The sequence below is a fragment of the Perca flavescens genome, chromosome 7, assembly GCF_004354835.1.
Source record: "Perca flavescens isolate YP-PL-M2 chromosome 7, PFLA_1.0, whole genome shotgun sequence".
NCBI classification, from domain to species: Eukaryota; Metazoa; Chordata; class Actinopteri; order Perciformes; family Percidae; genus Perca; species Perca flavescens.
The window spans coordinates 1,231,625-1,252,809 of record NC_041337.1 but is presented as its reverse complement, the minus strand read 5'-3'; the positions used below and the strand labels follow the sequence as shown (position 1 = coordinate 1,252,809).

Sequence of the window (21,185 nt, the reverse complement as noted above, 5' to 3'; positions counted from 1 at the left end):
ACACACACACACACACACACACACACACACATATATATATATATATATATATATATATATATATATATTTCGATCCTGGCGACAGCAGTCGACGGGAATGTCGAGTGAGTGTGAACAGTGTGAACTATTTGATAAAGCTTATAGTTAGGGAGTGAGGAGTTGCAGTGTTCACCTAACTGGCCCACCTGCCTCTCTTCATAATTGTTAGATTAATAATACATAACAAAGTAGAGGGAGACAGGCCAGCCAAGCCCGATCCGGCAGGGGGAGAGTTCTAAGCCCGAACAGGCTACCTCTCCTTATGACCTGTCTCTCTTAGTTACGCGGTTATAGTTACGCTGTTAAACATCCCTCCACTCTCATCTTTCGAAGGACAGGTGAGTATTGTGAACGACACTCCAGTTTCCGCCTGACTTCCTGTTTCTTGTTGCAGGCGACAACGGCAGGCGCTTAACGTCTCGCGATTTAAAGTCCTCCACAACGAAATACAGTCACTAATTACACCGTTTCGCTGTATTTTAACCGGACCTGTCTGGCCGCAGTTTCTCCGTTGTTTGCAAAACTTTCCTCCGCTCCGTTTGCTAACGTCTAGGTATTTGTTGTGCTAACGGCTAGTTAGCCTACCTGCTAGCGGGAGTTAAAACGAACCACTCAGGATTTTGCCTCCTGGGAAATCTATTGTATATTTTGGTAGCAGTAACGGGCTATCCACTGCTTGCTAAACACAAGCAGGAGCACTTGCATTGTATTTCGACTTGTGAAGGTTTTTAGGTTTTAGGAGAAGGCCTCCATCAACGTTGCTACTAGCTAAACTAGCAAGCTACACGATGCCCCCCCTCAGCTGTTCACCTGGCTGCGACTCGTGCCACCTTTTCAGCCAGAAGATAGTGGAACTTGAAGCCAGAATATCGACTCTCCTCCAGATCAAGGCAAGTGAAGAGTTCCTCGACTCCATTATCATTGGAAGTTCCCCCCCCACACACACACTGATGGATGTTTTGATTCCACTGTGCCCTGCAATACTCTCACCCCACCACACACTAATACAACCTCTGTCCCTGCTGTCTCTCCTCGGCTTCTGCCGAGGACCCAGCCAGCTCTGCTGACCAGCTCCACTCCACACCAGCCTGAGCCATGGCGTGTAAGCAAGCACCAGAGCAGGCGGTCAGGACAACGCTCAGCCCCAGCCCAACCCCTACGACTAGAAAACCGCTACAGCATTCTGACGAACGACGAGGAGTTCCCTTCTCTGCCACGTCCCCACGCAGCTCATCCTGGTCCATCCACACAGTCGACGCGCCCATTGAGGGCGGACTCTCCCCCCCTCGGACTCATCAATCTCCACGCTGGTCATCGGAAGCTCCATGGTAAGGGATCTCCACATTCCCCTTTACCCAGCGGTCCCTCCAAGGTCTACTGCTTCCCCGGTGCCAAGGTCCGTGACATCCAGCACAAACTTCCCGGCATCCTCGCCCGCCACTCCAAGGTCGACAACATCATCGTGCATGTGGGCACAAACAACATCAGAGAGAGACGGTCGATAGCACTCCAGGAAGACTTCACCACTCTCATCACCACCCTGATGGGCACAGGTAAGCGGATTGTCATCTCTGGGCCTCTACCTACCTACAGGAAGGGTGCGGAGAGATGGTCCAGACTGTTCTGGCTCCACACCTGGCTGGAACCACTCTGCACTTCCCTGGGCCTTCCCTATGTCGACAACTTCAACTTGTTCTGGGAGATGCCCAACCTGCTGAAGCGTGATGGTCTCCACCCAAACCGACACGGAGCCAGGCTGCTATCTGACAACATAACGACCACACTAACAGAAGGCAAGTATTGACATTATGTTGAAAATATCACAGATTCATGTCCCCAGGTATTGATCCTGATAGCACTATACAAGTGGATGGATCTGAAAATGTTTTCTGTAGGATAACATGTAGTACTAGTATTACTCCAGTAACATGTGGTACTAGTACTATTCCAGTAATTATCAACAACAGACCACAAAGTGGTGAATAGAGAGGCAACACTTAACAACCTAATTGGAATTAAAACTACCACAGCAATGATAGAAAAGGATAGGAAAATTAGATGTGGATTACTAAATATCAGATCTTTGTCTTCTAAAGCAGTACTCGTAAATGAATTGATATCTGATAATCAAATTGATCTATTCTGTCTTACTGAAACCTGGCTGGGCCATGAAGAATATGTTAGTCTAAATGAAGCCACCCCTCCCAGTCATATTAATACTCAAATTCCTAGAGGCTCAGGCCGAGGAGGGGAGTTGCAGCCATATTTGATTCAAGCCTGTTAATTAACCCTAAACCCAAACTAAATTATAACTCTTTTTTGAAAGCCTTGTTCTTAATCTTCAACATCCAACACGGAAATCAGTACAGCCAATTATATTTGTTGTTGTCTACCGAGCTCCAGGTCCGTATTCTGAATTTTTATCTGAATTCTCAGAGTTTTTATCATGTGTAGTCCTTAAATCAGACAAAGTACTTATTGTTGGTGATTTTAATATCCATGTGGACGTTGACAGCAATAGCCTTACTACTGCTTTCAACTCATTACTGGATTCAATCGGTTTCAGTCAGAGTGTGCACAAGGCGACGCACTGTTTTAACCACACCCTCGACCTTGTGCTGGCATATGGTATTGAAATTGAGGATTTAATAATATTTTCCGCAGAATCTGGTATAATCAGATCATTTTTAATTACTTTTGAATTCTTGCTACCTGACCATACTAAACCAGATAGCAGCTTCTACACTAGATGCCTATCTGACAGTGCTATAGCTAAATTTAAGGAAAGTTTTCCTACATCATTCCAGTCTATGTCGTGCCTTAACATAACAGAGGACCTCTATGTTAACCTCAGTCCCTCTCAAATTGATACATTTGTAGACGGTGCTACGACTTGCCTACGGACGACCTTAGACTCTGTCGCTCCTCTCAAAAAGAAGACGATAAAGCAAAGGAAATTAGCTCCTTGGTATAACTCCCAAACTCGCAAATTAAAACAAATCTCACGAAACATCGAAAGTAAGTGGCGCTCCACCAAAGTGGAGGAATCCCGTTTGGAATGGCAAGACAGTCTGAAAACCTATAGGAAGGCCCTAAGAAAGGCCAGATCAGACTATTACTCATCATTAATAGAAGAAAACAAGAACAACCCAAGGTTTCTTTTCAGCACTGTAGCCAGGCTGACAGATAGCCACAGCTCTACTGAGCCATCTATTCCTCTAGCTCTGAGTAGTGATGACTTCATGAGCTTCTTTAATGATAAAATTATAACAATTAGAGATAAAATTCAACACCTTTTGCCCTTAACTTCTAACAGTTCATCTTTAAATGCAGGACCGCTAGAAAGAACGACGACTCCCGACATATACTTGGACTGCTTTTATCCTATAGACCTTCAACAATTAATGTTAAAGATATCCTCAGCTAAGCCGTCTACCTGTCTCTTAGACCCCATCCCAACGAGGCTACTCAAAGAAGCGTTACCCGTGGTAAACACTTCATTATTAGATATGATCAACATGTCCTTACTAACAGGTTATGTACCGCAGTCATTTAAAATTGCTGTGATAAAACCTCTTCTGAAAAAAACCCACCCTAGATCCTGAGGTCTTAGCAAACTATAGACCTATATCAAACCTTCCCTTTCTATCCAAGATCCTTGAGAAGGTGGTTGCTAATCAGTTATGTGATTTTCTACATAGCAACAGTCTATTTGATGATTTTCAATCAGGATTTAGAAAGAATCATAGCACAGAGACGGCACTGGTGAAAATTACTAACGACCTTCTAACTGCTGCAGACAAAGGACTTGTCTCCATTCTTGTTCTACTAGATCTTAGTGCTGCATTTGACACTATTGACCATACTATCCTGTTACAGAGACTGGAACACTTAGTTGGCATTAAAGGAATCGCACTAAGCTGGTTTAAGTCCTATTTCTCTGAACGATCCCAGTTTGTTAATGTTAATGATAAACCCTCCAAGCACGCTAAAGTTAGCCATGGCGTTCCGCAAGGCTCAGTGCTTGGACCAATTCTATTTTCCTTATATATGCTTCTTCTAGGTAATATTATTAGGAAACACTCGATTAACTATCACTGTTACGCAGACGATACCCAATTATATCTGTCAATTAAGCCAGATGAAAGTGGTCAGTTAGCAAGACTTCAAACGTGTATTGAGGATATAAAATCCTGGATGACCCACAATTTCCTGATGTTAAACTCAGACAAAACTGAAGTTATTGTGATAGGACCAACGCACCGCCGAACTTCGTTTTCGAAAGATATAGTTACTCTGGATGGTATTACCCTGGCCTCCAGCACTACTGTCAGAAATCTAGGAGTTATTTTTGATCAGGATATATCCTTCAACGCCCACTTAAAACAAACCTCAAGAATAGCCTTTTTCCATCTTCGTAACATTGCCAAAATTAGGAATATCCTGTCTCAAAACGATGCTGAAAAACTAGTCCATGCATTCGTTACTTCTAGACTAGATTACTGCAATTCCTTATTATCAGGTTGCCCAAATAAGTCCATTAAGACTCTCCAACTGATCCAGAATGCTGCAGCACGTGTTCTGACGAGAACTAAGAGAAGAGATCATATTTCTCCTGTATTAGCTTCTCTGCATTGGCTTCCAGTGAAATATAGGATTGAATTTAAAATCCTCCTCCTGACTTACAAAGCTCTAAATGGTCAAGCACCATCATACTTAGAAGAGCTCATAGTACCTTATTGTCCCACTAGAGCACTGCGCTCCCAGAATCTTGGGGCTACTTATGGTTCCTAGAGTCTCTGGAAGTAGACTGGGGGCCAGGGCCTTCAGCTATCAGGCTCCAGTATTGTGGAACCAGCTCCCAGTCGGGGTTCGAGAGGCAGACACACCGTTACCACATTTAGGAGTAAACTGAAAACCCTCCTCTTTGATAAAGCTTATAGTTAGGGACGAGGAGTTGAAGCGTCCACCTAACCCGGCCCACTGCTTCTCCTCGTAGTCATCAGTTTTTTTTTTTCTATACTGTATAATTAATAATCGAGCGAGAGTAGAGGGAGGCGGTCCAGTACAGCCCGACCCGGTTGGGGGGAGTTCTAGCCCGACCAGGCACCTCTCTTTAACCTGCCTCTCTTAAGTTATGCTATTACAATTCTAGACTGCCGGGGAGGCTGTTCCTCCCTAAGACACACTGAGCTGCTCTCTCATCTCTACTTGTTACTTTTGTATGCATCCTGTCCCAGAAATGCTTGTTACTAATCTAGCTCTGGGGAGTTTACTCCCCGGAGTCCTTATGTTTCTTCTTCGCAGAGCTATGCTCTGCGATTCTCTGCATTTCCCGGCTGCATCCTGCTGCGTCCTGCTGCATCCGCAGCCTCCACCCGTGCTCTGCAGCGCCACGTTACATCCCGCTACGCCCTGCTGTGATGTTCCTATGCACAGAGTAGTCAGGATCCGGTATAGGAGACTGCAATACTCAGTATGACACGATGTGCCCTGCTATGACATGAACTTCCACGATAACCTTCAAAGTCAATGTGACTTCTAATGTGACTGTTATCACCACTGTTCATCACGCCCCCAACCGGCCCGTCAGACACCGCCTACCAAGAGTCTGGGTCTGCCGAGGTTTCTTCCTAAAAGGGAGTTTTTTCTTGCCACTGTCGCAATAGCCACTGCTAATGCTTGCTCTTGAGGGAATTACTGTAATTGTTGGGCTTTTGGAATTTATAGTGTGGTCTAGACCTACTCTATCTGTAAAGTGTCTCGAGATAACTTTTGTTATGATTTGATACTATAAATAAAATTGAATTGAAAAATTGAATTGAAAATTGAAAATATATATATATATATATATATATATATATATATATATTTCCTAACATATGTGAATGTATTCTTAGGGAGCCATTAGACCTGTTTCCCAGGCCAATACCTCCCGGAGTATTGGCTGCCAGACTGACCCCCTTCCTAAAAGATCTGTTGGAACCCAACTATCCAAGGACACTACTAAGACTCGGGTCAGAAGCAGAGGTTTGTGAAATTGAATTTTTGTAAATGTTAGTTTACCTGTTGTTGTATTTTATTTACATTTGTATTTATAAGCTGATAAGTCAAAAGTACCGTAATCATTTGAATGATTACTGATAATAGTTATTCCCAAATTATATATCTATGGACCTTACAGTATATTCCCATTGCAGTTGAAAGAGGAGAAGAAAAAAAGAGGAAACAAATATGGGAACCTTATCAGACAGTACATAATGTGGGCAGACATATAACATTGATCTTAGAGAGTGTATACCGATATATTGTCCTACACACTACATGATATGTATTTATGTATCATGTTTGTTATTACTGCTATTTCAAATGAGCCACAGTCTACATACTATCTGACTTATCTATTATTTTAAAAAACTACAAAAATAAGTTTTGATCTGTGCCATTTGCTCAGGTAGCTTAGCACAGTGTGTAGACTTCTCTTTCTTTGTACAATGTATTGGAGTAATAAAATACACACCCATTACATAATTTGCATTGTTGTTGTTGCAGACTCTATCTCTCAGCATCCCACTTCAATGAGAATGCCAACCGGCCATAGTCAACAAGTGCTCTGGGAGATCCTGCCTTTAAACTGGCCTTCCCTAAAGCAAAGAAAGGGGGATAAAGCCTCAAATGAAGGAAAATTGAGCCAACATTCTGTAAGTAAATTATTACAACAACATGCAACATTAATTCAATTTTATTTTATTGATAGTGTCAAATCATAACAGAAGTTTTCTCAGGGCACTTCATGTAGAGCAGGTACAATCACAAACATCTACCAGAGCCGCATATTTTACATCAGAAGAGCAAACTATAATTCTACATAAATATGAAGAACACAGACACTATTTTACAGGCAAAACACAATACAGTCACTGCTTCCTAAAACAGGAAGACAGCTGACAAAAAAAAGCAGATGCTGTAAACACGCAAATCACAACGCTTATTAATATCACTCAGTCAGGACCAAGATCTGACCATAATTACACTGTGCTTTCCATAAACTGCTTTAAACTATTATTTTAGTTGCAACCCCAACAGTGGTAAGATATCGTGAGAGCAAATAAATTATATAACAACATAATTCAAACCGCAAGACGTGGCTCAAGAAGCCGACAAATAGCCCTGTACGTAATTACCTCCGCTGAAAATCTATATCTTTCATAACAAGTGATCCCACCGTGATACACTAAACCCTGGGTTGAACCTGAAGTTACCTCGTTAATGCCAAATCTTGCGTCGTATTGCTATTGTTTTTATTAGCCATATTTCTATTATTATCTCTTCCTTTCTTGTTGATGAAAGTTTCTCTCTGCAAAATAATTAATTCATATGTTAAAATTATTTTACATTAAATATTTATTTCTGTAAAAATACAGATACAGTTCAGGTCAGGATCACTCTCTGTAGCGTACACACTTAAACTCGTTCATCCCGTACTGGCGATGACTTCTACTGTCAGCATTAGCTACTAATGCCCAGTGTATTGTAAAGCCTAGAGCGCCCTCTGCTGACATGCTGAGCTCAGCAGGAACAACCTCACCCATTCAAACACATGTACTCAAATGAGCCTGTGACCAAACAGAGATACACACAAGTAATACAATAGTTTATTTATGTTTTGAGTCCTTGGGTTCTAATCAGTTCAAATATTAAAACGGGGGCTAATATTTGTCTGTCTCGTACAACACACCGGGTCACACATACATTTAGTAAATTGCTAATAAACATTACATGTTAATAAATAAATTAAAACCTAATTCTTTCATTCCACAGGCTATGTGTTGTCCCTGACCCAGCACCTTTTACTGAAGAGCTGCAGAAGATCACCATTCCAGAGGATCTCAGCGCTGAGCCAGTCAGAGCTCAGGTTCTTGCAACTGTTATTATCAGACTACTTCTACTACAGTTCATATCACTACTGAACAGTAGGTTCTGTCCCAGGTTTCTGCCTGTTAAAAAGGAAGTTTTTCCTCGCCACTGTCACACCAAATGCTTGCTCTTGGGGTAATTGTTGGGTCTCTTTAAATAAAATTGAATTGAACATTTATATGCTTCTGCTGCCAATTGCTTCTCTGCTGTGGCCCTCACACGTCTTGGTGTTGTAAAACAGGAATTCAACCTCGGGCGGTGTAGCGTTCACTACGTCACGGGTGTTCAACAGCGATGTAACACAGGTTAAAAGGTGGGAGGGACTTACCTGATTGAAGTATGGGCCAGTCAAGAGTTGAAACGTGGACCAGTAAGAACCCAAAAGAGGAAAAAGACGATGTGTTAGAATACAGAAATGAATGGGCATAGGCAATAAACGGGACCGAGTACTAATTCTGACACGTCGTCTCGTCAGGAGAGATGCGCCACCGGTAAGCTGCTGTTTCGCTACGTTGAGCTGCGGTTTAAGTTTGTTTGTCTGTTGCGCTACTGCTGTGCTGCCGATGTATATGTGCGCGATTTGTTTGCTTGATAACTGTTACGTTGGTCACACTGATAAAACCTTATGTGCAGTCTGATGTTTAACGCTGTCGACTCGATAGGATCCGTGACTATATTCCAGTAAATGTTTGAAATTGGTGCATCTCACTGTCACACAAGCTACTTCCTGGTTGCAGTGCTGGATGGGAAATGTAGTCAATTGATTTACATTGGTAATGGATTGCTGTGCACAGCGTCGCTATTTAAAACTACACTCACTGTTTTCACTTTAGACCAACGTACACCCCTGTGGGTTTGGGTTACTGGATTAATGTGTAACATTGATATTGATGTGCATTATTGTGTTTAGATATATGTACTTTTGTTTAGTCATTGAGTTTAAACACTATGTACAATGATAATATTTATAATATTAAGAACTGCCTAGATTAAACTTTATATTCTATATATGTACATTTGTATATTATTGAGAATATGGTATATTAGGTATGTGGCTAATATTGTTGTTTACACCATAGCCTTTCTATTTCTACAGGTTTATAACCTGCTATTTGTGGACTAAACAACTGTATATGGAGAAACAATCAGTGTAAATAAAAACCACAACGAGTCATAACAACGTGTCCTCTCCTGATGCCCCGTTCGGTGGGGAGATTCTTAAAGAACCAAACAGTTATAAACCACGGCCCACTGCACTGGATTGAGTGCAGCAAAACAGCCACGGACTGCTTCATCAAGGAAGCCCAATCAACCCAGGATTAGTTGGCCTCTCATTTCTGTGTCTGACCCCAAGTTTATCATTAATCAAACTGCCCGTTGCTCTCCAGTAAACACAAAGGGAGTTAAAATGGAAGACTTGGAAAAGCTGAAAGTGTGCGATCGAGAGCACAGGCTTCATTCACAAAAAGGGCTCATACTCTCACCAAACCGGGACTTTTGGAACCGACTGAAGTTCTCAAAGAATGGAAGATTTTCAGAACGGACTTTTCTAAGGTCACAGATGCGGGATATGAGTATGCTGAAGCCCTGAGGGAGTCAACAGATGAAGAGGTTATTGAATATGCAACCCAAATTGACGTAAAGACAGCGGAGTGTGAGAAAAGGTTCCTCGAGGTAAAGAGAATCACCCAGGAAACCTTTTGGAGCAGCTACGCAAAGGAGGCTTTCTTCAGGCAGGCTGAAACCGTTGAGTCGGCCATCACTCAGGAAGAGGAAGTTGACCCTCGGAAGTCAATCAAGGACCGCAGGCTAAGGAATAAAGGTCTTGAAAGAGAGGTTATTGAACTCGGAGACATGCTGGTAGAGTGGAAGGAGTTGGTTCCTGGTCCGAAGGCATTAGATCTCAGGACACACCATAAGACCTTAAAGAAGAGGGTCCTGGCGTTGTCTGATAAACTGGAGGACGACGAAGCAGACAGAGTAAAGGGTAGAGAAAGAAGTCTGGGAGATGATGGCAGTGGGGTTGGTGATCCAAGACAAGATGATTTTTCCCTTTCTCTCCCTGACATGTCTGCCGACCTCAAGTTGAAGCCCGAGACGTACACCGGGGCACCGAACACGGACACCCGACCCCTCTTACAGCAAAGCAGCCCGGAAGGGACCAAAGGAAACCCTAATCTCAAGCCTCAAATTAGTCTTGAAAGGGCACGGCTACCTACTTTCTTTGGTGACATGAGGGATTATTATCGCTGGAAGACTGAGTGGGAGGACCTAGAAGGATTGGGTAACCCACAAGGGGTGGAATGTATAAAAAGGTTCCACTTATTAAATAGTCTCCACGAAAAGGTCAAGAAGGATCTCGTTCTATCTAGCTGTGGATCTGCCGATGATATGTTCAGGCTGCTGGACAACAAATACGGGAACAAAGCGAAAATAGTCCTAATGATCACCAACGAGGTCCAATCTCTTCCACCTGTCAAAGGAAACAATCCAAGAAGAACCATTGAATTGATTCAGGCTGTGGAAAGAGCACTGTGCAACCTCCAGATTCTCGGTGAAGAGGATGCTGTAAAACCGTGTTGTTGCTCAATCTCTTGAAAGCAAGCTTCCCAGTTCACTCAAGAAGGAGTGGATTATGCACAAAACTGACCCAGCAAACAGGTTCTCTCCACGGTATCATTTTGAATGCCTCCTAGGATTCTTGAAGAAGCAGGAGGAGATTCTGGAAGAGTTCGATCAGCTGGAACCAAGCCCTGTAGATAAAAGCCCTGTGGAAAAGGGTGCTGCAGACTACCCAGATAAGAGAGGGAGGATGGTTTTTACTAAATCTACAGCAGGTCAGAAGGAAGACAAACCCAGCTGTACTGCCTGTGGAGATGACTCCCATGCCGGCAAGCTATTTGCCTGCAAGGTCTTCAGAGAGCAAGATCTCATGAGAAAAAGGGCCCACGTAAAGAAGCTAGGATTGTGCTCCAAGTGTCTGCGGCCCCACCCCAAGGATGGGAAAGGATGCACACCCAGATACCTCTGTCCAAAAGTTGACTGCCGGAAAGGAGGGATGTCGGACCACAATTACCTTTTGTGTCCTAAACCACCACCAACGAAGAAGGACAACAGCAGTGAGGAGCAGAGTACCATAGAGTTTGGAGGAAAGAAACTTGGCTTAACCAACAAACAAGAGGAGTTTCTGGCAGAGCTTACTCCAGAACAAAGGGAGAAATACAAGAATGCGTTCTCAAATAAGATATCATCAACTGTATGCACCAAGGCTGGAGATGGACCACAAGAGCATCCAGTGGTGATGATGCTGATGAAAGTAACAACAAACTCAGGTTGCCTTATTGGCTCCCTAATCGACCTCGCATCTGACACCAATTATATCACCAATGAAGCAGCTGATCGCCTTGGACTGTGCGGTGAGAATATCAGGCTTATAGTGCATGGAGTCGGGGGGAAAAAAGACGGTCTTGACCAAAAGATATTCCCTGCGGCTGAAGGTGAAGACACCCAAGGGGAAAGTGGCAGAGCATAGAATACTCTGCTATGGCCTGGAAAACATCGCGGAGGTGACTCAATCAGTCACTGCTGAGCGACTGCAGCAGTTCTTCCCGAATGTACCCAGAGACGAACTGGTCCGTCCCACAAAGATTGACCTCCTTATCAGTCATCGGGAAGGTCGTCTTGTTCCCCAGCCTATCAAGATCGTGGAAGACCTCGTTCTCTGGGACGGCCCGCTGGGAAAGACTGTTGGGGGAACCCATCCCAATCTCATTGAGACCGTCGACCTGGCCGTGTACCGCTCTGAAACTCACCTAGCAAGGACCATGAGATTGGCCTCAATAGCGTATAAAGAAACCATCATACCTCAAGAAGAGGAAGGACATGCGCTTGTCCGGAGCACTGCGACCGCCGCCAACAAGGAGGTCTTTGAGTGGTTCAGGTGGGACAGCATCGGAGCTGCGTGCAGTCCTCAATGTGGTGGCTGCAAGTGTGGTAGGTGCCCCCCTGGTGGAAAAGAAATGACCCTCAAGGAAGAGCGGGACCTGGAAAAAATAAAAGAGTGCCTAACATACGTGCTGGCGGACAAACACACAATTCTCCCCACTGGGACGCATCTTATCCCTGGAAGACAGACCTCACAACACTGCCAGACAATCGACAGGCAGTGGAGGCAACATTCAGAAACACCGAGAAACGTCTGGAGAATGAACCTGTTTGGAAGGCTGCATACAAAGAACAGATACATGAAATGGTATCAAGAGGGGCCGCTGCAAAACTCACAATGGAGGACATTAACAACTGGGAAGGACCTAGATGGTACATTAGCCATCTGGTTGCACCGAACCCTCATTCTTCCTCAACCCCTGTGAGAATCGTGTGGAATAGTAGCCAAGAGTTCCGAGGCATAAGTTTAAATGATCTCCTTTGCAAGGGTCCCGACGTACTCAATCCCATTAGAGGTGTCCTTCTGAGGTTCAGGAGTGGTCTCCATGCTGCACTGGGTGACGTGAAGAAGATGTATAACTCAGTGTGGCTGAAAGATAATGAAGTTCACCTCCACCGCTTTCTCTGGAGAGACAAGCTTGTGGACAACATTGAAGAGTTTGCAGTCGTCAGAGTCAATATTGGTGATAAACCCGCAGGATGTATCGCCCAAGTTGCAATGAGGGAGACGGCCAATCTTAGTCAGTTCGCTGATATGAATGAAGAACGGCGAGCTCTAACTGAGGACAGCTATGTGGATGATATCCTGACCTCACACAATGACCTCAAGACGCTGGAAAGGATCACCACAGGGGTGGAGAAGATTTTGAAAGCGGGAGGCTTCTTCCTCAAACCGTGGGTTCTGTCACGCCAAAGTGGGAGGAGTGGAGCCCCTGCTGCAACAACTGTACCCAGGACCCTGGTACTGCCCAATCAAATGCATGATGGGGAGAACAAAGCGCTTGGGGTCGGCTACGAACCTGAGACAGACAAGCTTCGGTTGCTGACTTCTATCAACTTCTCTAAGAAAAGAGGGAAAATGAGGACCGGAGATAATCTGAGCATGGAAGATGTCAGGGAAGGTACACCAAATCCCCTTACCCGACGCATACTTCTTAGCCAGATCGCCGCATTATACGACCCGGTTGGTCTTGCATCACCAGTCAAGCAGAAGGGAGTGATGTTGGTACGAGAATCATTCCAGGAAGCTGGCAAGGATAACCCATCTAAAGACACATGGGATACCCCGCTCTCACTAAAACTACGAGAAGCCGCAATAACGCTTTTTGAAGAATTCGTGAGACTTGGCCAGGTAAGGTTTGAGAGAAGCCTCACACCGCCAGGAGCTATAGGCCCTCCAACAGGGATTACGTTCTCAGACGGAAGTGAATCCTCCTATGGAGCCGTACTCTACCTGCGGTGGGAAACTAGAGACAAAGCGGTTGTAATGAAATTGGTGGAATCCAAGGCTAAACTCACCCCACTCGACCAAAAAGGAGATGTGACCAAGGTGGAACTCTGTGGCGCGGTCTTCGCTACCCGCCTAAAAAAGTATTTTGAAAAGCACTGCCACATTAAAGTCAAGCAATGGATCCACTTTGTGGACAGCCAAACAATCCTCGCAGCCATCCAAAAGGACAGCTATGGTTTCCAGACTTTTTTCGCTAATCGAATCGGTGAGATTCAGAAAGCCGGAAATGTGGAAGATTGGAGGTGGATTGAAGGCAGACGAAACATTGCTGACATACTTACCAGAGGTGCAACTCCTGAGGAACTTAAGGAAGGGTCGAGGTGGCAGCAAGGTCCTGAGTTTTTGAAATTGCCCAAGACCGACTGGCCTATGAAAATGGCCAGTGAGATTATATCCTCTGCTGCTGAAGATGTGGGAAAACTTCAGCGGAAAGCCTTCTCAGCAGTGGTCACTAGGGCCCAGTCAAAAGGAAGAACTGGCCTCAGCGGGCCTGACATCAAGGCGGACCGCAAGCACGAAGGAGTCAACGGGAGACCGACCGCATCAGCTGTCCCGGGTGCAAGATCCGCAAGAGACAGACAGGGAAGGCCCTGGGCGATTGGACTGGTGCGCCTTGTGGGACCTCAACGCTTCAGTTCCCTGTCTAAGCTGTGTGGGTCCATAGCCTGGACTCGACGGGCTGCAGAAACCTGGCTGAGAAAACGCGAGGCACCAGACTTATCAAAGTGGGAGGGTAACCACTCTATCCTGTCAGCTGAGGAGAGAGCACAAGCCATCACAGACCTGCTCCTCAAAGCCCAATATGGCAGTCAGTTCTTGGATTCAACACTGAACCGTTTGGTGGTCCACAAGGACGAGAGCACAGGAATCCTTCTCTGTGGAGGTCGAATCCAGTCCTGGAAGGAAGATGGAGCAGCTGTTCCTTTGATTCCACTTCGTTCATGGCTCGCAACGTTACTGTCAAGAGAAGCTCATAACGAGAACCATGAAGGTGTTGCTGCCACGCTTCTGCGCACCAGGAGGACAGCATGGATTGTGCAAGGCCGGAGGATAGTAAAGAAAGTTGTGAACGACTGTATCACGTGTCGCAAACTGAAAGGGAAGATGTGCCAGCAGATGATGAGTGATCTGCCGCCAGAACGCTCACAGCGTGCTAATCCGTTTGAGTATACCACACTTGACCTCTTCGGCCCCTTCGAAATCAAGGATGCGGTCAAGAAAAGAACAGGAAAAAGGTTTGGGGCATAGTATTCTGTTGCATGGCGTCAAGGGCAGTTCATGTGGACCTCGTTGACGACCAATCGTCTGAGAGCTTTCTCCAAACCTACTCTCGCTTTGTGGCGTTGAGAGGTCATCCCAGAAAACTGTGGTCAGATAGGGGAACCAATTTCGTTGGTGCTAAACCTGCCCTACAAGACTTACATAGGTACTTAGCTACCTTACGGGACGCATCCATAGAGGACAAAGCCGCCAGGACTGGGACAGTGTGGGCATGGAACTTTCATCCAGCTGACGCACCTCATCCATAACGGGGCTGCAGAAGCTGCAGTCAAGCTCATAAAAAGGGCTCTTACTAGCCTTGGAGGGACAACAAGTTCTCTCACCTGGGGTGAACTCCAAACCCTCTTCTACCAGGCAGCTAACCTCACCAATGAAAGGCCGATTGACGCCAGGGCACAAGAACAAGAAGACTCTATAGAGTATTTGACTCCCAATACTCTACTTCTCGGGGGAACCAGGCGAGGAGGAGATACTGGAGGAATGGACTTGTGCACCCATCCCTGGCGCCGTCTCAGAGCCATCCAGATTGGTGTGGATATGTTCTGGAAGAAGTGGAGTGAACTTGCCGGACCTAACCTATTTGTTCGACCAAAGTGGCACCGGATCCAACGGAATGTAGCAGTCGGTGACATTGTTTGGATTGCTGATCAAAACGCACTGCGAGGGCAATTCCGGCTTGGACGGATCCAGGCCGTGTACCCTGACAAGAGAGGACTTGTGAGAGACGCTGACGTTAAGACGTGTGCAGGCCTCCCTGCCTCCCTAATAGTTGGGCAACGTAGGAGGAACCCTCAGCAGTTGACATCAGTCATCCTGCGGAGAGACGTGAGAAGACTGGTAGTCTTCATCCCTGTGGAAGACCAGTAACTCCAAGACATTCTCTCTCTCTCTCTCTCTTTCTCTTTCAAACAAGAAAAAAAAAACAAAAAAACAAATGTAATTAATGTAGTGTGGTATAATGTAATGATTCGTCTGTGACCACCTTAAATCACATGATCAGGCGGTCAAGTGGGAGGTGTAGCGTTCACTACGTCACGGGTGTTCAACAGCGATGTAACACAGGTTAAAAGGTGGGAGGGACTTACCTGATTGAAGTATGGGCCAGTCAAGAGTTGAAACGTGGACCAGTAAGAACCCAAAAGAGGAAAAAGACGATGTGTTAGAATACAGAAATGAATGGGCATAGGCAATAAACGGGACCGAGTACTAATTCTGACACGTCGTCTCGTCAGGAGAGATGCGCCACCGGTAAGCTGCTGTTTCGCTACGTTGAGCTGCGGTTTAAGTTTGTTTGTCTGTTGCGCTACTGCTGTGCTGCCGATGTATATGTGCGCGATTTGTTTGCTTGATAACTGTTACGTTGGTCACACTGATAAAACCTTATGTGCAGTCTGATGTTTAACGCTGTCGACTCGATAGGATCCGTGACTATATTCCAGTAAATGTTTGAAATTGGTGCATCTCACTGTCACACAAGCTACTTCCTGGTTGCAGTGCTGGATGGGAAATGTAGTCAATTGATTTACATTGGTAATGGATTGCTGTGCACAGCGTCGCTATTTAAAACTACACTCACTGTTTTCACTTTAGACCAACGTACACCCCTGTGGGTTTGGGTTACTGGATTAATGTGTAACATTGATATTGATGTGCATTATTGTGTTTAGATATATGTACTTTTGTTTAGTCATTGAGTTTAAACACTATGTACAATGATAATATTTATAATATTAAGAACTGCCTAGATTAAACTTTATATTCTATATATGTACATTTGTATATTATTGAGAATATGGTATATTAGGTATGTGGCTAATATTGTTGTTTACACCATAGCCTTTCTATTTCTACAGGTTCCAAACCTGCTATTTGTGGACTAAACAACTGTATATGGAGAAACAATCAGTGTAAATAAAAACCACAACGAGTCATAACAACGTGTCCTCTCCTGATGCCCCGTTCGGTGGGGAGATTCTTAAAGAACCGAACAGGCGGCATCCACTCACAATGTCCACATGTGCACCTGTAGTAACATTAAACATCAACTGAAGCATGAAACAGGAAAAGTATGTCAATTGGTTTAATTCAATGAAAACAATTTGAATGCATTTGTAAACAAAAAATCACTTTAATACTTGATCTGGGTGTTTTCAAATATTTAGTACTGACTGGAGAATGTATATGAACATTATGTTTGAACATTACATATGAACAACATTGCGAAGACCGAGGTAAGAACATTAATATCTGTAGTAATTTCTTTCATATTTGTAAATTCTGGTACATTTTATGAAACTACAAATAAGGTCATACTATATCGTTTACCGGCGGTCCCAGGGGACCTTCATGCTGCTGACACCGCTGCCGGCGGTGCACAGAGAGCCGGGGATAAGAGTAGGTGGCCGTGTGTCAGGTAACAGCGACTGTATGATAATAACATGAAAACACATCATTCACTCTAAGTGGTTTCTGTGACTTTCAAAGGTTTAAAACCCAAAAGAGGCCAAAATACACAGCCACCATATAACCTTAGCCTTTGCCCCGAATAGCCACATCACTCAAGACACACTTGTCTAACGTTAGCTGACTTTGTCTAAAGCCTTACATACTAAAATAAAAACACAATCAACTTACCACTCTGAAACGTCCTGCTGACCTCTTCTAAAAGAAATGAATTGGTCCTCTTCGCCTGAATCCTCTGAACTTGAGTATTCAGGCTCTAACTGGTAAGGTCTTGCAGATCCCGCTGCCATGTTCATAGTAGGATTCTGATTCCAGGCCGCATTCTATGTTTATCTGTGCTTAGCCAATCAGAGCGTTCTATGTTTATCTGTGCTTAGCCAATCAGAGTGTTCTGCTCTTTAGTTGTGGGCTGAACATTCCATCCAGCAGGGAATACAAGCGTGTGTGGGAGGGGAGAAAAAGGGCTCTCAGAAAAGTTTGGGAAAATCAACCCAACTCTTTTTTTGGGGTAACACTATTAAATTAATGTGTAATAGACACATATAAACGATACAAATATAAGTTTAAGTGTCACCATATGGGACCTGTTAAAGTATTTAAACCTATGTGGAAAGAAAAATGAAAAGGGAAACCCTCAGTTATATATGTTATTGGTGACATTATTGTCCATCTATTACCTATCTGTTATTCAACAGGCCAAAGCAGACGCTTTTGTCCAAAGCGATTTACTGATTAACTTTTTAATATGACTGATTCGTCCATTTTCTTTTGCAATGTAGCTAGATAAAAGTTGACGCCATTTTGTGGTTATATTCGGCCAAAATTAACGTTATATAACATGTGCAAGCAAGCATTTTATATTTACCGATGCCTCAGCTAGCTTAAATGATATATAACTTAATCTGGCGTACTGGCGTTATATTTTAAAATGAATAAATGCTATGCAAAATGACCAAATAATTAATCATAATACTTAGCAAAAGTTGCTTGTCTAAAATTAACGTTACAGCATGTGCAAGCAAGCATATCTTTACCAATGCCTCAGCTAGCTTAAATGATATATGCATTAACTTAATCTGGCGTACTGGCGTTATATTTTAAATTAAATAAATACTATGCAAAATGACCAAATAATTAATCATAATACTTACCAAAAGTTGCTTCTCGTGATCCATCACAGTCTCTGCGAGATTCGTAATGACTGAGATTTCTCTTGGCACAGCTACTAGAAGTCTTACAGGGGGGTTTTCAAGATGGCGGAGTGAGTGGCAGCATTTTTTGCAGGCTCTGGAAATGTGATAAACTACTGTAAGAACCCCTCTACTTAACAGCTATTCAATATAGGGTCAAAATTAAGTGACAAAGGTAAGCTATTACAACGTTTTGGGGGTTTTTTCTTCGTTTTTGGAACCATGTCTGACCATAACTACAACTTGGCTGCTCTCCATTCTTCACTTCTCCGTGAACCATCACCTTATCGTGGTGGAGAGGTTTGTGTGTCTCTGTGAACCTGAGGGCTGTGTTGTCTGGAGCTTTGTGCTCCTGGTAGGGTCTCCCAAGGCAAAGTGGTCTCAGGTGAGGGGCCAGACAAAGAATGGTTCAAAAATCCCAATGAAGAAGCAAGGTAGAGATGGAGTGACCCTGCCCGGAGGAAGCCGGGGCCCCGCCTGAGCCAGGCCCAGACGGCGGGCTCGCCGGGCGAGCGCCTGGTGGCCGGGTTTGCCACGGAGCCCGGCCGGGCACAGCCCGAACAAGCTACGTGGCTCCCATCTCTCCAGCCCATGGGCCCACCACCTGTGGGAGGAACCGTTGGGGTCGGGTGCGATGCCACATGGGTGGCAGTGAAGGTCAGGGGCCTCGACGGACCAGACCCGGGCGGCAGACGCTGGCTCTGGGGACGTGGAACGTCACCTCTCTGTGGGGAAGGAGCCGGAACTGGTGCGGGAGGTGGAGCGCTACCGGTTAGATCTGGTGGGGCTTACCTCACGCACAGTCTCGGTTCTGGAACCATACTCCTGGATAGGGGTTGGACTCTTTTCTTCTCCGGAGTTGCCCAGGGTGTGAGGCGCCGGGCGGGTGTGGGGATACTCACAAGCCCCGGCTGAGCGCCGCTGTGTTGGAGTTTACCCCGTGGGACGAGAGGGTCGCCTCCCCACGCCTGCGGGTTGTGGGGGAAAACTCTGACTGTTGTTTGTGCATATGCACCAAACAGGAGTTCGGAGTATTCGGCCTTCTTGAGACCTTGACTGGAGTCCTGCATGGGGCTCCAGTGGGGGACTCCATTGTTCTGCTGGGGGACTTCAACGCACGTGGGCAATGATGGAGACACCTGAGAGGCGTGATTGGGAGGAACGGCCTCCCTGATCTAAACCAGAGTGGTTGTTTGTTGTTGGACTTCTGTGCTAGTCATGGATTGTCTATAACGAACACCATGTTCGAACATAGGGATGCTCATAAGTGTACCTGGTACCAGAGCACCCTAGGTCAAGGTCAATGATCGATTTCATAATCGTTTCATCTGATCTGAGGCCGTATGTTTTGGACACTCGGGTGAAGAGAGGGGCAGAGCTGTCAACCGATCACCATCTGGTGGTGAGTTGGGTCAGGGGGTGGGGGAAGACTCTGGACAGACCTGGTAAGCCCAAACGTGTAGTGCGGGTAAATTGGGAACGTCTGGAGGAGGCCCCTGTCCGACAGACTTTCAACTCACACCTCCGGGCGGAGCTTTTCGGCATCCCTGTGGAGGCTGGGGCATTGAACCCGAGTGGACAATGTTCAAAGTTTCCATTGCTGAAGCTGCGGCGAGGAGCTGTGGTCTTAGGATCTTAGGTGCCTCAAGGGGCGGTAACCCACGAACACCGTGGTGGACACCAGTGGTCAGGGAAGCCGTCCGATTGAAGAAGGAGTCCTTCCGGGATATGTTATCTCGGAGGACTCCGGAGGCGGTTGCAGGGCACCGAAGGGCCCGAAGGGCTGCAGCCTCTGCCGTGAAAGAGGCAAAGCAGCGGGGTGGGAGAAGTTTGGAGAAGACATGGAGAAGGACTTTCGGTCGGCACCAAAGTGTTTCTGGAAAACTGTTCGCCACCTCAGGAGGGGGGGCGGGGAACCATCCAAGCTGTGTACAGTAAGGATGGGACACTGTTGACCTCCACTGAGGAGGTAATAGGGCGGTGGAAGGAGCACTTTGAGGAACTCCTGAATCCGACTAACACGCCCTCTATGTTAGAGGCAGAGCTGGAGGATAACGGGGATTGTCGCCGATTTCCCAGGCGGAAGTCACTGATGTAGTCAAACAACTACACAGTGGCAAAGCCCCGGGATTGATGAGATCCGTCCAGAAATGCTCAAGGCTCTGGGTGTGGAGGGGCTGTCCTGGTTGACACGCCTCTTCAACATTGCGTGGAAGTCTGGGACGGTGCCAAAGGAGTGGCAGACTGGGGTGGTGGTTCCTCTTTAAAAAGGGGGACCAGAGGGTGTGTGCCAATTATAGGGGTATCACACTTCTCAGCCTCCCTGGTAAAGTCTACTCCAAGGTGTTGGAAAGGAGGGTTCGGCCGATAGTCGAACCTCGGGTTGAGGAGGAACAATGCGGATTCCGCCCCTGGTCGTGGAACAACGGACCAGCTCTTAACTCTCGCAAGGATCCTGAGGGAGCCTGGGAGTATGCCCAACCGGTCTACATGTGTTTTGTGGATTTGGAGAAGGCGTATGACCGGGTCCCCGGGAGATACTGTGGGAGGTGCTGCGGGAGTATGGGGTGAGGGGGTCTCTACCAGGGCCATCCAATCTCTGTATGACCAAAGTGAGAGCTGTGTCCGGGTTCTCGGTAGTAAGTCGGACTCGTTTCAGGTGAGGGTTGGCCTCCGCCAGGGCTGCGCTTTGTCACCAATCCTGTTTGTAATATTTATGGACAGGATATCGAGGCGTAGTCGGGTGGGGAGGGGTTGCAGTTTGGTGGGCTGGGGATCTCATCGCTGCTCTTTGCAGATGATGTGGTCCTGATGGCATCATCGGCCTGCGACCTTCAGCA

The 21,185-nt window shown here is 45.7% G+C and overlaps 1 long non-coding RNA gene across 1 annotated transcript; it reads left to right on the top strand.

The window, feature by feature from the left end:
- The first annotated feature begins 5,942 nt into the window (after window positions 1–5,942).
- On the top strand, window positions 5,943–8,120 carry LOC114559366 (uncharacterized). The gene is made up of 3 exons (XR_003693083.1): window positions 5,943–6,069; window positions 6,592–6,740; window positions 7,861–8,120. It is a non-coding gene; the product is annotated as an uncharacterized LOC114559366 (long non-coding RNA).
- Window positions 8,121–21,185: the final 13,065 nt, after the last annotated feature.